Consider the following 14,930-nt stretch of genomic DNA (forward strand, 5'->3'; position numbering starts at 1 on the left):
GGACATGTCCCCACTTCTCAGCCGGAGAGGCATAAGTCTTCTTTGGCACCTATCGCTAGGAAGTGGTGCCTTGGGTCACTCCCTTCCCAGGTTTCTGCTAGTGGGAAATATGACTCGCCAGTGGCTGAAGTGCCCAAAAGTAGCTGGCTGTAGGGCTTCACGATAATCCTCAGTCCCAGAGACTCAATCATTCAAGCCCTCCCAGCCAGAGAAACCCAAGGAGCAGCAGTGGAGCAGCGAGAGAAATCCAAAAAGAAGACCCCCAAGTCCAAGGGACTTGCGGTGGCACCCACACCACTGCTACCTACAAGCTTTGCTTCTGAGGATGAGGTGGAGATTCTCGCGTCTGCTGAGGGCCTACATCTTGTCGGATCTTCAGACACCATGGATACAGACGGCTCAGGAAATACATCGGTGGCAGCAAGTGACCCTGAGGCGTAAACTACCTCAATGAATGTTCAGCGCCTTCCCAGCCTCACGATCACGTCATCCTCCAATGGAATTGTGGCTGTTTTTCCACCACCTGGCTGAGCTATGGCTACTGTTAAGCTCTACACCTGCTTTCTGCATTGCCCTCCGGAAAACCTGGTTCCCGGCAATGCGAAACCGTGCCTTCCGCGGCTATAAGGGATATTACAGGAACCATAGCGACTATAACCGAGTGTCAGGTGGAGTTTGCGATTATGTCCTGAACTCATTATGCAGTGAACCTGTACCCCTTCAAAGCCCTCGAAGCTGTGGCTGTCAGAATAAAGACGACACAGGAAATAACTGTCTGCAACGTATATATTCCTCCAGGTGGTGCAGTACCTCTGAACGCATTGGCTGGACTGATTGATCAACTCCCTAAACCTTTTCTACTTTTGGGAGATTTTGACGCCAATAACCTCATGCTTACTTGCAGAGGCAGAGCTGTCGAGAACTTGTTGTCACAACTCGACCTCTGGGTCTTAAATACAGGTGCCCTCACACATTCCCTATCCACTGGAGAGAACATGACCTGCGTCGTAGTGACCACTTCCCCATCTTCCTATCACTGCCCCAGTGTCAGGCCCATGGACGCCTGCCCAGATGGGCTTTAAAAAAGGCGGACTGGGAAACTTTCACCTCTGCTGTCACTATTGAATCACCCCCACACGGTAACATCGATGTGATGGTTGACAAGGTGACTACAACAATCGCTTCTGTGGAAGAAAACACGATCCTCATTCTCTAGGGTGCCCCAGCGAAAGGTAGTCCCTTGATGGTCGGCGAAAGTCGCTGAAGCAATTAGAGAGCGTCGTCGTGCTCTACAGCGACATAAGCGACACCGTTCCCTGGAGCACCTCATAACCTTTACACGGCTGCCTGCCCGCATTCGCCAACCTATCAAACGACGGAATCAGGAATGTTGGGAGAGAGAGACGTCTGGACCATTCGGTGCCATAAATCACCTTCCCAAGTCTGGGCAAAGATCAAACGTGTTTTCGGGTACCAGACGCCAAAAGGTGTTCCCAGTGTAAACGTAAATGGCATGTCATCTACCGACGGCAACGCGATAGCCTAACACTGTGCTGAGCGCTATGCTTGAGCGTCTGCATCGGAGGATTACCCCCCAGGCTTTCGCACTCTCAAACGGCTGCTGGAAGGGAAAATCCTCTCGTTCAATACACGCCACAGTGAATTCTATAACGTCCCATTTACAGAGTGGGAGCTCCTCAGTGCCATTGCACACTGCCCAACACAGCTCCTGGGCCACATCGGATCCACAGTCAGATGATTAGAGATCTCATCTGACTACAAGCGACATCACCTCGTCATTTTCAACCGGATCTGGTGCGATGGCGTCTTTCCATAGCAATGACGGGAGAGTACCATCATTCGGTGCTCAAACCCCATGAAAACCCACTTGATGTGAATAGCTATAGGCCCATCATCCTCACCAACATTCTTTGTAAGCTGCTGGAACGTATGGTATGTCGGCAGTTGGATTGGGTCCTGCAGTCACGTGGCCTACTGGCTCCATGACAGGGCGGCTTCCGCCAGGGTCGCTCTACCACTGATATTCTTGTGTCCCTCGAGTCAGCCAACCGAACAGCCTTTTCCAGACGGCAGGAAAGTACTGTCTGTAAGTACTGTCAGTTTCTTGTATTGTTAGTCAGTACTTACAATTTTTATATAAAAAATTTTTTTCTTCCCACAAATTTGCAATTATGTTATAGACCATCTTAAATGTTCAAATTCTGATGAAGGCACTTTTAGATGTGTTGAAACCTGGTTAATAAAACTAAAAAATTGTGACCGGGGGCTGATTTGTTTGAATTTTAATTGAAAGATAAAACGTTAGTATTTCTGAAGAACAGCAGCGTCACCAAACTGACTAGTGACCAAACAGCAAAGTACCAGAGAAACATTCAACATACAATGAAAAATATCAAAACCACGTTCCCGAAAGTCCAGATACAGAGAATGGCACAAAAAATCCGCTCTAAACCTCTACCAAAGATGCACAATGAATATACCCCTTCAACACCAGCCGTCAACTTCAGAAATGCTCCATCAAACCACCTACCGCAAAAAAACCACACACACAATACTAAGGAAAATATATACCTTCTAAAGCAGGAACCTAGAAAACTCAATGCAACTAGCAGAGAGGATCGAGAATATAGCCATCCCAGATACAGCAAGCCTCATAGTATTTGATGTCATATTAATGTGCACTTGCATTCCGGTGAATGAAACAATCAACATAGGATAAACATGCAGGAACTTAAAAACAAGATACTCAGAGCACCTCAGACCCTAAAAAGTAGCAGCATCCACAGCACATACGCTGACCACCTAACAGCCCGTAACCACCATCCAACTACAATGGCAACAGATTTAAAAATACTGAAATACAGCCACAGTCTACACCACAAATTAAAACTAGGAGGAAACTTCCAAGCGCAGAAGCCAGTAGCAGAAGACAAAGTAGCTTTAAATCAATAGGCTACACTCTGTAAACACACTTTATTTAAGATATTAGAAGAACTTTACAGAAATGACAACACAAACAACTAAAGGAGGTTACACGCGCGGATTATATATAAGGTACATAAAATTCAAATTCCGCGCCGAACAGTGCAGGACATCGTACAAAATATTCTGCAAAACCATAAAACGCAGAATCAAGGTAAGGACGGCTACGAACAATAACTATCTTCAGGCCTCACTTTGTTAGATCAGCTAATAAAACCCACTGATGAAGCAGAGAGTTGCCACAATATGTTTGATGATGATGTTTGGTTTGTAAGACGTTCAACTGCGCGGTCATCAGCGGCCATGCAAAGTCCCCATTTGCACGCAGTCCAATTTTTTTTCACAGTCCAATCTAGCCACTGTCAGGAATGATGATGAAGAAATGATGAGGACAACTCAAACACCCAGTCCCCGGGCAGAGAAAATCCGCAAAATCGAACCTGGGACCCCGTGATCCGGAGGTAGCAATGCTAGCCACTAGACCACGAGCTACGGATAAATATGTTTGATTAAAAAGAAAAATCTGTGTTTTGTATAAAAAGCGAAACCTATAACCAATAATTACAGCACTAAATTTTCAATGCCGTGAGAATGTCTTACGTAAATCTGACGAGTTAGTGGAGATTTCCTGAGATTCACCGACAAAAAAGTTCACTGTTTTAAGGAAAGTATTTTCGTGACCTGTCTAATCGGAAATGGCTCAGAGAACTATGGGACTTAACTTCTGAGGTCATCAGTCCCCTAGAACTTATAACTACTTAAACCTAACTAACCTAAGGACATTACACACATCCATGCCCGAGGCAGGATTCGAACCTGCGTCCGTAGCGGTCGCACGGTTCCAGACTGTAGTGCCTAGAACCGCTCGGCCACCCGGCCGGGAATTATTTGTTATCTGCAACGATATTTACAGTTCTAGTTGTAACTGTAGATATTTTTCTGTTTTAATTTGGAAAGTGCGTTTTTATAAACTAAAATTCAATTTATAAATATTTTAGACAATCATACAAGAAATCTGCCTAATTTTTTAGCATGTGCTACTTCGGTCTGGAAGTGGGTTTTGAGGAAAACTTGCAAACGTCAGATAGTAAAATGCCCGTCTGTGGTGGTAATTTCCACCACCTCCAGCCGGCGTAACGCCAGAAAGTGCCTTAACAGAAGTAATTTGAACGTGACGATAACGTGGAGGGGCTTATTTCTCGAACTGGGCATCATTTATGAGGCGCAGATTATATATAAGGTACACAAAATTCAAATTCCGCGCCGAACAGTGCAGGACATCATACAAAATATTCTACAAAACCATATAACGCAAAATCAAGATAAGGACGGCAACGAACAAAAACTATCTTCAGGCCTCTCTTTGTTAGATCAGCTAATAAAACCCACTGATGAAGCAGAGAGTTGCTGCAATATGTTTGAGGATGATGTTTGGTTTGTAGGGCGTTCAACTGCGCGGTCATCAGCGGCCATGCAAAGTCCCAATTTTCATAGACCAATTTTTTTCACAGTCCCATCTAGCCACTGTCAGGAATGATGAAAAAATGATGAGGACAACCCAAACACCCAGTCCCCCGGGCAGAGAAAATCCGCAAAATCGAACCTGGGGCTCCGTGATCAGGAGGCAGCAACGCGAGCCACTATACCACGAGCTACGGACAAATATGTTTGAGTAACAAGAAAAATCAGTGTTTTGTATAAAAGGCGGAAACTATAACCAATAATTACAGCACCAAATTTCCATAGTCGTGAGTATGTCTTACGTAAATTTGATGAGTTAGTGGAGATCTCCTGAGATTAACCGACGAAAAAGTTCACTGTTTTAAGGAAAGTTTTTTCGTGACTTGTCTAATCGTTAGTTAATTATTTGTTATCTGCAACGATATTTACAGTTCTACTCGAAACTGTAAAGTATACACAAAAGAGAATTTTCAGTATTTATTTGGAAAGTGCGTTACTATAAACGTAAATTCCACTTATAAATGTTAACCATACAGGAAACCTGCCTAATTTGTTAACATGTGCTATTTCGGTTCAAAAATGGTTCAAATGGCTCTGAGCACTATGGGGCTTAACTTTGGAGGTCATCAGTCTCCTAGAACTTAGAACTACTTAAACCTAACTAACCTAAGGACGTCACACACATCCATGCCCGAGGCAGGATTCGAACCTGCGACCGTAGCGGTCGCGCAGTTCCAGACTGTAGCGCCTAGAACCGCTCTGCCGCCCCGGCCGGCTGCTATTTCGGTCTGGAAGTAAGTTTTGGGGAAACCTTGCATACGTCAGATAGTAAAATGTCCGTCTGTGGTGTTAAGCTCTTGTGATTGAAGTGGAGCATCAATAATTTCCACCACCTCCAGCCGGCCTAAGTCCAGAAGTAATTTGAACCTGACGGTAACGTGGAGGGGCTTATTTCACGAACTGGGCATCATTTATGACGTTCAAAATTCCCGACAACTTTTTTCCAACGCGCGTTTTGGAGTGTCCCAAGTTTCTGATCTCACAGGGCAAAGACTCGGCGTCAGAACTATGCACAGCCCTCACGTAGCGGAACTAGGTACCGGTGAGCGGCAGGCAGCGCTTGGCTGCTTTGCAGGGGTTCTGTTGGGGGAGCAGCCGACAGCCGCCGTGCATTCCGCTGGAAGAGCTGCCAGTATGGCAGGCCCCCGGGCAGAGCCGCGGCTCAGGTAGGTGCCAGGTGCGGCCGGGTCCGTTGTGTTCTGGGCTTCTGTCTGCCGTCTTTGTTAGTAGAGCTATCGTGGCGTCCCACTGCAGCAGGGACCTAAGGAGCCCAGCAGAACGCAAATGTAGACTGCAACAGACGCAGTTCTGGCGCTTTTTATTTATTTTATTTATGCATTTATTTTACCTGGCAAGATTAGGGCCTTCAGGCCCTCTCTTACACCTAACCAGGCATACTCAGACTGAACATTAAGGACATATAACGTGTTATACAGTATTGATGTTAAATAAAAAAATAGAGATTATAAAAGTAGTACAATGATAATTATAACAATCAAAAAAATAATTATAACAATCAAGAATAATAATAATAATAATAATAGTAATGACTATGTATATGAAAGTAAACATATTTTTCTTTTATGAATGTCAGTCCTATTGCTAGTTGGAATTTTTCTCGTTATGTTCTTGCAGCTTGTGAGTTATTCTCATCGAGCAGAGACATAAGACGATAGAATGGGGTGAAAGAGATATAGAAGAGGTAGATAGGTTAGAGGAAGAGAAACAGAATGGTAAAATTCGAAGCTGTGATGGAGAGGAAAAAGAAAGAGATGAGAGGGGCACAACAATGGTGGCTATAGCGTCCCTAATATGTAAGTTTTGAGCTCCCTCTTAAATGTTGAGTGGTTCTGGATGAGACGCAGATCACAGGGGAGCGCGTTCCATAGTCGTATGGCTGAGATGGAGAATGACACGGAGAAAGATTTTGTGTTATGTAAAGGTACAGCCAAGATGCTAGACGTATCCGATCTGGTATTGCGGTTGTGGAATGATGATAGGTGTTTAATGTGAGAAGACAGGTATTGGGGGCACCAGTGGCTAAGAAATCGATGAAGTAAGCACATCGTGTGGAGATCGCGTGCCTTATGAGGGCGTATCCAACCCAGCTGGGAGTATGAAGGACTGATATGATCTTACAACCGAATATTGCACACGTATCTAACGCAAGCATTCATCACTAGCTCGAGGCATCTCGAATTTTCACTATTTGTGCCGTTTTGAACTACATCACAGTAGTAAAGATTAGGAAGAAGAAAGGCAGAGTAATATTTTCATGAGGGCGGTTAGTCTCACAGTTGATGCTTTCGAATACTTTAGGCGGAATAATATTATCGAAAACATGTAAAAAGTGAGCATAAAAAACACAGCTTACCCTAAATATGTGCAGGGGCTTCTGAAAATTAAGCAGATGGCAGGCGTTTCTAAATCGAGTATTTCCAAATACGGATCTATGTGTAAAAATTAACTTTGGATTTGACATAAGCAATTACACTTCGTATTATGTGTTCATAGCAACACGCTGTAACGTCACCGGTTTTCCTAGTAGGTAGTTGAAAGATTAGTATTGATCAGCCCTGGCTAGAATTCGGCGAAATCGGTAGAGCAATGATACTGTTATTAGGTAAAGACGACGTTACAAAAAACAGTGCTGAACTGAACTCTCGACCTGTGCGTGATATTTACTTCACCAATTGTGACCAATATTACGCTACTCGTCGTAATTAACTCGTTTTTATTCGATGCTTTAACAGTTGCTATAAAAATATTAATGATAACTTCAATTTAGTTCCACCGACACCAACCTCCCCGTAGTTTGGTTGTAATGTCAAATCTCTAATAAGTCGCATGATTGCGATTGCTTCCTAACGTCAAAGATTTTCTATATATGTGCCGAGCGCTTCAGTCAAATATTATCGCATCACGCAAAAGATCACAGTTATGTCTCTAAACAATTTTATAATCACAAATGCGTAAATTGGCACGAAAGGTTGGTTTATTTCACAATAACAATTACTTCCTAACAAGGCAGTGAGAAAGAAGCTTTCCCAGGTGGTGGTGGTGGTGGTGGTGATAGTGGTGGGGCGAATTTACAAATTATCTGCTTTAAAACTATTGCCAAGTTCCAGAGTCCATTTGCAATTACGAATGAAGTTAATTGTCTATCACTGTTCAATGACTAACTAGAGTTGAGATCGAGTTATATAATTAAACAGTTCACTTCCGTCTAATATAAGATAGTCCTCTATCTGAAATCTAAACGATGTTATAGTTGAAGTCAATATTTCGTTTCACTGCGTCATAGTAGATCACAGTTATCAATCCTCGAAAAACAATCTAACGGCGCCTACATATACGAGTATTCAAACAAGTTCGACCAGCTTCGGCTAACTCGTAACGTAGTGACAATGGATCAAATGTTCCTCAGCCATTACTCACGATTCTCAAAGAGTACTCACACGAAGTATTCTTTGAGATCGTTGGTTCTACTTTGCTAACTTTAATTATGATGATTTTGCGATTTACTATGATTTTGAGTTTGAGTTTACTGAGATTCTATCTTTCTTTAGTAAGTTGATAAATTACTAAGTATAAGGTTCTTGTTTCAATTACTGGTTATTATCCAAATAATAGCGTTAAATGGAACTTTGGTTACTTGTTCACTTTTCATGGAATTTGGAACGTGTTTGGGGGAAATTTTGGGGTTATTGGTTGCTATTTTTTCTTTTTTCAGTTTTCGACCGAGGAAGTGGCATTACATCTACAACGCCTAGTTGACACATCCTTATTGGCGAATGTTCTTCTACATGATCTCATGGCTTGTCATATTTTATAGTGCAAACCATTCTTTATCGATAATTTTGGTTCGTAATATGAAGTTCTAACCACTCACTACAATTATTGTTTAACATTCCTGTTCACATTATTTAGACTTTCCCGACACTGTAACATGCATAACGAAGTGGAAGGGAAAGAAGACAAGGTTTTCTCGTCATATGAATGTAGCGTAATATCTGCACTCAGCGGAAAATAGCATATCGGGAGTAAGATGCGTTATGAATAGTAAGGTAGGCCAGACAGGGCGTTACTGTGAACAGTTGATTGACACGGTTGACTGATACGGTTGTTGCCATCACCACTGATAGCAAACCAGCACCAATAACGATAGTTGAGGTCTTAAAACACGTTATGAAGAGAGAAAAAGTGTATGAAAAATACGTCAGTTGTTCGATGATGGAAGTAAGTCCAAAAACGTTCAGAGAAATTCAGGAATACAGAAATCCAAGTCATTTAGGAATGAAATGAATAGGATATGCAGTGAAGCTAAGGCGAAATGGCTGCAGGAAAGACGAAGATATCGAAAAATAAACGAATGTCGGAAGGAATGACTCAGCACATAGACGTCAAAACAACCTTCGGTGAAATTAGAAGCAATGGCGGAAATATTAACAGGACAATTGCAATTGCAGTGGTGGCTGCCGAGTGCAGAGCGGATAGATGGAAATAGTACACTGAGAACCTCTTTTAGGGAGACGACATGTCTCATGACATGACAGAAGAACAAACAGGAGTCGAAAAGGAGGAGATAGGAGATCCAGTATTAAAATCATAGTTTAAAAGAGCTTTGAATGATTTAAGACAAAATAAGGCAAAATGGATAGATAACATTCCTTCGGAATTTCCAAAATCATTGGGGAAGTGACAACAAAACGATTAATCACGCTGGTGCGTAGAATGTATGAGACTGGCCACATACCATCAGGTTTTCGGAAAAACATCATCCACAGAGTTCCGAAAACAGCGAGAGCACTTAAGGGTGAGAACTATTGCACAATTTGTTTAACAGCTCATGCATACAAGTTGATAACAATATACAGAAAATTGAAACAAATGAGCCATCGGTCATTTATTTTTAGTCTTATTGACCGGGTTTCAGCACTTCTAAGAGTGCCTTCATCAGAATTAAAACAAAATGGCCTATAACATAGTTGCAAATTTATAGGAACCGACATTTTTTATATAAAAGGTAAGTACTGACTAACAATAAAAGACAGAGGCAGTACTTACGTGTCACATATAAAATAATTAACACGCCAGAAGGCCGTTAGTCACAAAATATATAAAAAGAAATGCGTGAAGGCGAGCCACTATGGCCGGCCGCGGTGGTCTAGCGGTTCTGGCGCTGCAGTCCGGAACCGCGGGACTGCTACGGTCGCAGGTTCGAATCCTGCCTCGGGCATGGGTGTGTGTGATGTCCTTAGGTTAGTTAGGTTTAAGTAGTTCTAAGTTCTAGGGGACTTATGACCTAAGATGTTGAGTCCCATAGTGCTCAGAGCCATTTGAACCATTTTTTTTTTTTTTTTCGAGCCACTATGGGCTGCTCGTACTTTTACAGCCACAGGTTGCAACGGACTTAATATACAGAAAATATACAGAACAATGGTAAAGAAAATCGAGGATTTGTTGATTGATGGTCAGTTTGGCTTTAAGAAAGGCAAAGGTAACAAGGGCAGTTGTGACGTTGCCGTTGATAATGCAAGCAAGACAAGAAAAATCAAGACACGTTCATAGAATTTGTCGACATCAAAAAAAGAGTTCTACGAGGGTTGCAACTTAAATAGTTTCGACTATTTATTCGCAACCGATACAAAAGAGTTACATGTTTGCACCTGTTACTGTCATTCAAAATAGTCACCAGCGTGTGTGGAACCCGTTGCCAGCGATGTGGAAGGCACATTGTCGTGCAAGTGATGCGTGGGTTGCGCAGAAAGTGTCGCCGCTTCTTTCGCAAAGCTGGTAGCAGGTGATGCTCCAAAAACGAGCAGTAATACGACTTAAGTCCTTGTGACTATGATTTGATTCCGAAGATGAAGGAACCACTTCGTGATATTCGATTCAGAACTATTCCAGAGATTCGACAGGCAGTAGACCGCTCCATTCGCACCATCAATAGAACAGGCTCTGCTAACGGTATACTACGCCTTCCACATCACTTTCAACGGGTTCTACAGAACGCTGGTGACTACTTTGAAGGACAGTAACAGGTGCAAACGTGTAACTCTCTTGTATCGGTTGCGAATAAATAGTTGCCACTATTTAAGTTCGAACCCTCGTACAATGTCAGATAACAAAATATTCAAAACTTCGAGAAAAATAAGGGTAAGCTGTAGAGAAAGACCGATAATAGATGCTCAGAAACGAAGATGGAAGAGTAAGAGTGGAAGACCAAGAACGACATGCATCGATTAAAGGAGTTGTAAGACAGGGATGCAGTCTTTCGCACCTACTGTTCAATCTCTGAGAAGCAATGACGGAAATAAAAGAAAGGTTCAAGAGTGGAATTATAATGAAAGATGAAAGGTTATCAATGAAAAGATTCGCTGATGACATTGCTACCTTCGGTGAAAGTGATTAAGAATTATAGAAGTTCCTGAATGGAGTGAACAATCTAGTGAGTACAGAATATGGACTGAGTGTAAATCGACTGAAGACAGAAGTAACAAAAAGTAGCAGAAATGAGAACAGCGAGAAACTTAAAAACTTAATTTAGAACACGAAGTAGATGTTAAGGAATTCTGCTCCCTAGGCTACAAAATAACCGACGACGTGCAAGACAAGGAGGACATCGAAAGCAGATTAGCATTAGCAAGAAAGGCACTCCAAACTTAGACAACTCTACTAATATCAATGTGAGGAATACATTTCTGAGAATGACTACATCCCCGTCTTGCACCTTTTTTGTTAATCCGAGCACTTTGTCCTTAGTCTTCTAGTCCAATTTTTCACTCTTGGTTCTTGTGCATATTGTGTATTACTCCTCTTCCACTATCGCTTAACCCTATTTTTCTCAAAATTTCCAATACCTTGCACCATTTTACACTGTCAAACTCCTTACATTTCGAGAAATCCAACGAACGTGTTTTAATTTTTCTTCAGTATTGCTTCCATTTTCAACTTCAACGTCGAAACTGTGTCTAGTGTCTTTACCTTTTCTAGACCCAAACTGAATAATCTTATGGAAGGTGTATGAACACTACTGGAAAGCATCTGGCAAAATAAAATCTGGAAAGAAACTCCCTTACAAGACCCTAGTGGGAAAAATCTCGACTAATGTATATCGGATCCAGAAAAAATACTTCGTAGTTCAAGTCCGCAATTTATTACTTTAAATGATTACTAGTTTCAGCTGAAGCTGTTAGTCACCTGCAACACACACACATATCATTTTCTGTGCATGATCACCAACCAGGAGGCCACGTATGAAGATATTTTGCAAGCTGCATAGTTCAGTTCCATTTTTCAGCTTCCATCGTGTAGTAACATCATATCACAATCTCCACTTGTGCAGAGATCAGCCGGCCGGAGTGGCCGTGCGGTTCTAGGAGCTGCATTCTGGAGCCGAGCGACCGCTAGAGTCGCAGGTTCGAATCCTGCCTCGGGCATGGATGTGTGTGACGTCCTTAGGTTAGTTAGGTTTAATTAGTTCTAAGTTCTAGGCGACTGATGACCTCAGAAGTTAAGTCGCATAGTGCACAGAGCCATTTGTACCATTTGCAGAGATCTCAATTAGCACACTACGTTATTTTAGAGATGTAGCATCAGAAAACAACACACATATTTTACTCAGAAATTCTCATGTAACGTATTGTTTACTGACGCTACTTCTCTAGAGTAATGTGTGTTAATTGCGATCTCACTCTGCACGTGTGGATATTATATGATGAAATGTTATTAAACGTGGGTTGCGACCATCTCTTAATCTTGTATGATTTTACATTAAAGTTTCAGCAAGCTGAATAATAAGATTGGGCAGTGCAGTTTGTACAAAATTTGTGGTGTGTCCTACCTTTTCGTGATTGCACACAGCAAAACTCTATCCTGTCATCCGGAGACATGTAACTAAAAAGTGGTTCAAATGGCTCTGAGCACTATGGGACTCAACTGCTGTGGTCATAAGTCCCCTAGAACTTAGAACTACTTAAACCTAACTAACCTAAGGACATCACACACATCCATGCCCGAGGCAGGATTCGAACCTGCGACCGTAGCGGTCGTGCGGTTCCAGACTGTAGCGCCTTTAACCGCTCGGCCACTCCGGCCGGCTACATGTAACTAATGAAGCTGAAACTAATAATCAATAAAAATAATAAACTGCGATCTTGTCCAACAAAGGACTCAATAAATGTAAACAACTATACGTCGTATACCTCCAACTTGAGTAAGTCAAGTAACTTGAGTGTGTTGTATCGTTTTTGGTAGTGCTGATCTAGTAAGCAAGGAAGCACATGCCGAATACATCAGACGTGCTGCTGGGATTATAACACGCAGGTAAAGGCCATGAGGAAGTGTAGCAGAAATGCTCGGAAGCTTAAATGGGAAGAAAGAAAGCTTAGTTTTCGCGAAGCCCTATTGGGAAGACTGTCCGATCATTATGCTGCCCCTTCTTTTGTTTGACGTAGGAATCATCGGCGTAAAATAGATCAGAGCAGGAAGTGAGGCACATTCATTTTTCCCACTGAATATGCGAATGAACTAGAACATAAAATCCATAACATTTGTACAACAAATCATCCGCTTTGCACAGTGTAGTGTCCTGCAGACTGTTCATGTAGAAGTATAGTCAACTGCCTGCGTCATGAATAAAAGAATAGGTTAGAGGAACACTCAGTAATGCATCCAGGGATACATAATCCACAAATAAGCCTGAAACACGTAATTATTCAGTTTGTAATGGGACGATGAAGGGGGGGGGGGGGGGGAGGGGGGGTAATGGAGTAGATACTGACAGGGATAAATTTATCTACCAAGAATGTCGCACAGAATACGCAGAAGGAATTTTAACACACTGCTACAAAAATTTTGAATCAAAATATCAGTCTATAATCTTTTTAACTAATGAAGAAAACTCAAAAAACGATAACAGAATGCGTACAGGCTCAGAGGAACCAGAGGGCAGTCCCATTTATGTAAAAATAACTGTATGACAATGTGTAGAAGGCGACGTATTGCATTTAGAGAGGAATACACAACATTTTTAGTCAAGGTACGTACATCCATAACAGCAAAACAGTTCAACAACTAGCAAGCAATTGAAAGAAAGCGTAGAGACTGATCAGCTGGAGGCTATTAATTAAATGGAAGGCACGGTTATTCAATTACAATTGTGGAAGAAATGCTATTTAAAAAAAGAAAACATGCAAGGCAATTTCACTGAATGTAGGTAACTTCAATTGCATGGCAGCTAACTTACAGAGTTAAGAAACTATGTTATGAACGTTAGGAATAGAACACAAAACTAGTCGCAAGTATTTTGGTTCCATTTTTCCCGCAGTGATATGTTGTTGTTGTTGTGGTCTTCAGTCCTGAGACTGGTTTGATGCAGCTCTCCATGCTACTCGATATAGTGCGCACAAAATACCGTGGCTGCTAGATGCGCAGTCGGCTGGGGAAGAGGCGAGAGCGGCAGTGGTGGGGGCTCGCTCAGGGCGCTGTAGCGGAAATACCGATCGCTGGAGGGGAGGTGCCTTTCTAAACTGAAACCTACGCTCACTTTTGTAAATATTAAGTGAGGCCCTTCCACGTCCACCCTTGCATGGTGACCATTCAATAATATCTACTGCCACCTCTGCTTTCGTTAGCATCTAAAAAGAATTCCGGCGAAAATGCAGCGATTTATTTTCGCCTAGCTTGTTAACCATTTTCAACTTTCAGAGAAGAGTCAAGAGTGGCGAATTATGAGTAAAACCTACACATTTCTGTTGTTGCCCTGTCAAAATTTGCTTCTTTTGCAAAAACGCAGGAGGTTACACTGTCTCACTTCACTAACGTGTTGTGCAGAAACAGCTGCGAGAGAATACAGAAACAGTGATTTATTAAAGGAGGAACAGGAAATGTAAAGTTAGTAGCTTATGAAAAAGCACATCCTCAGTATGAAAGAACGTGTAATGTTTTCACACATGTCGTTCCAAAACCCGTACATGTATCGTTTTACCATCCATAGATGGCCCTAAAAAATTACGTCCCTTCATCAAAACAGTTTACAGTTATTGGAATAATACTATAGATATTGAAGTTTTAAATAATAACGATGTGGTAAAATACTCTCCTCTTTTCATGCTATCATTTGCCAAAATCTGATTTCGCTATCTGAACAGCTTATGAAATATAAGCAATCTTGTGAATATTTCAGTCTGGCTTCATCGCTGACGCGGCGCGATCACAAATGAGTGTGATACCTCAGATCAATTTTCTCGAGATCGGTTTACCCTAGTCTAAAGAAAAATTCAGTATGTTAGTCAAATTACATACATAGTAATATATTATGTAGTACGCACCAAACTCAGATTCATAGCGACCTCTATTTTCCTTTGCACACTTTTCCGAATATCGCGCAGTGTCTTACTTTA

The sequence above is a fragment of the Schistocerca cancellata genome, chromosome 7 (genome assembly GCF_023864275.1).
Source record: "Schistocerca cancellata isolate TAMUIC-IGC-003103 chromosome 7, iqSchCanc2.1, whole genome shotgun sequence".
In the NCBI taxonomy this organism is placed as follows: Eukaryota; Metazoa; Arthropoda; class Insecta; order Orthoptera; family Acrididae; genus Schistocerca; species Schistocerca cancellata.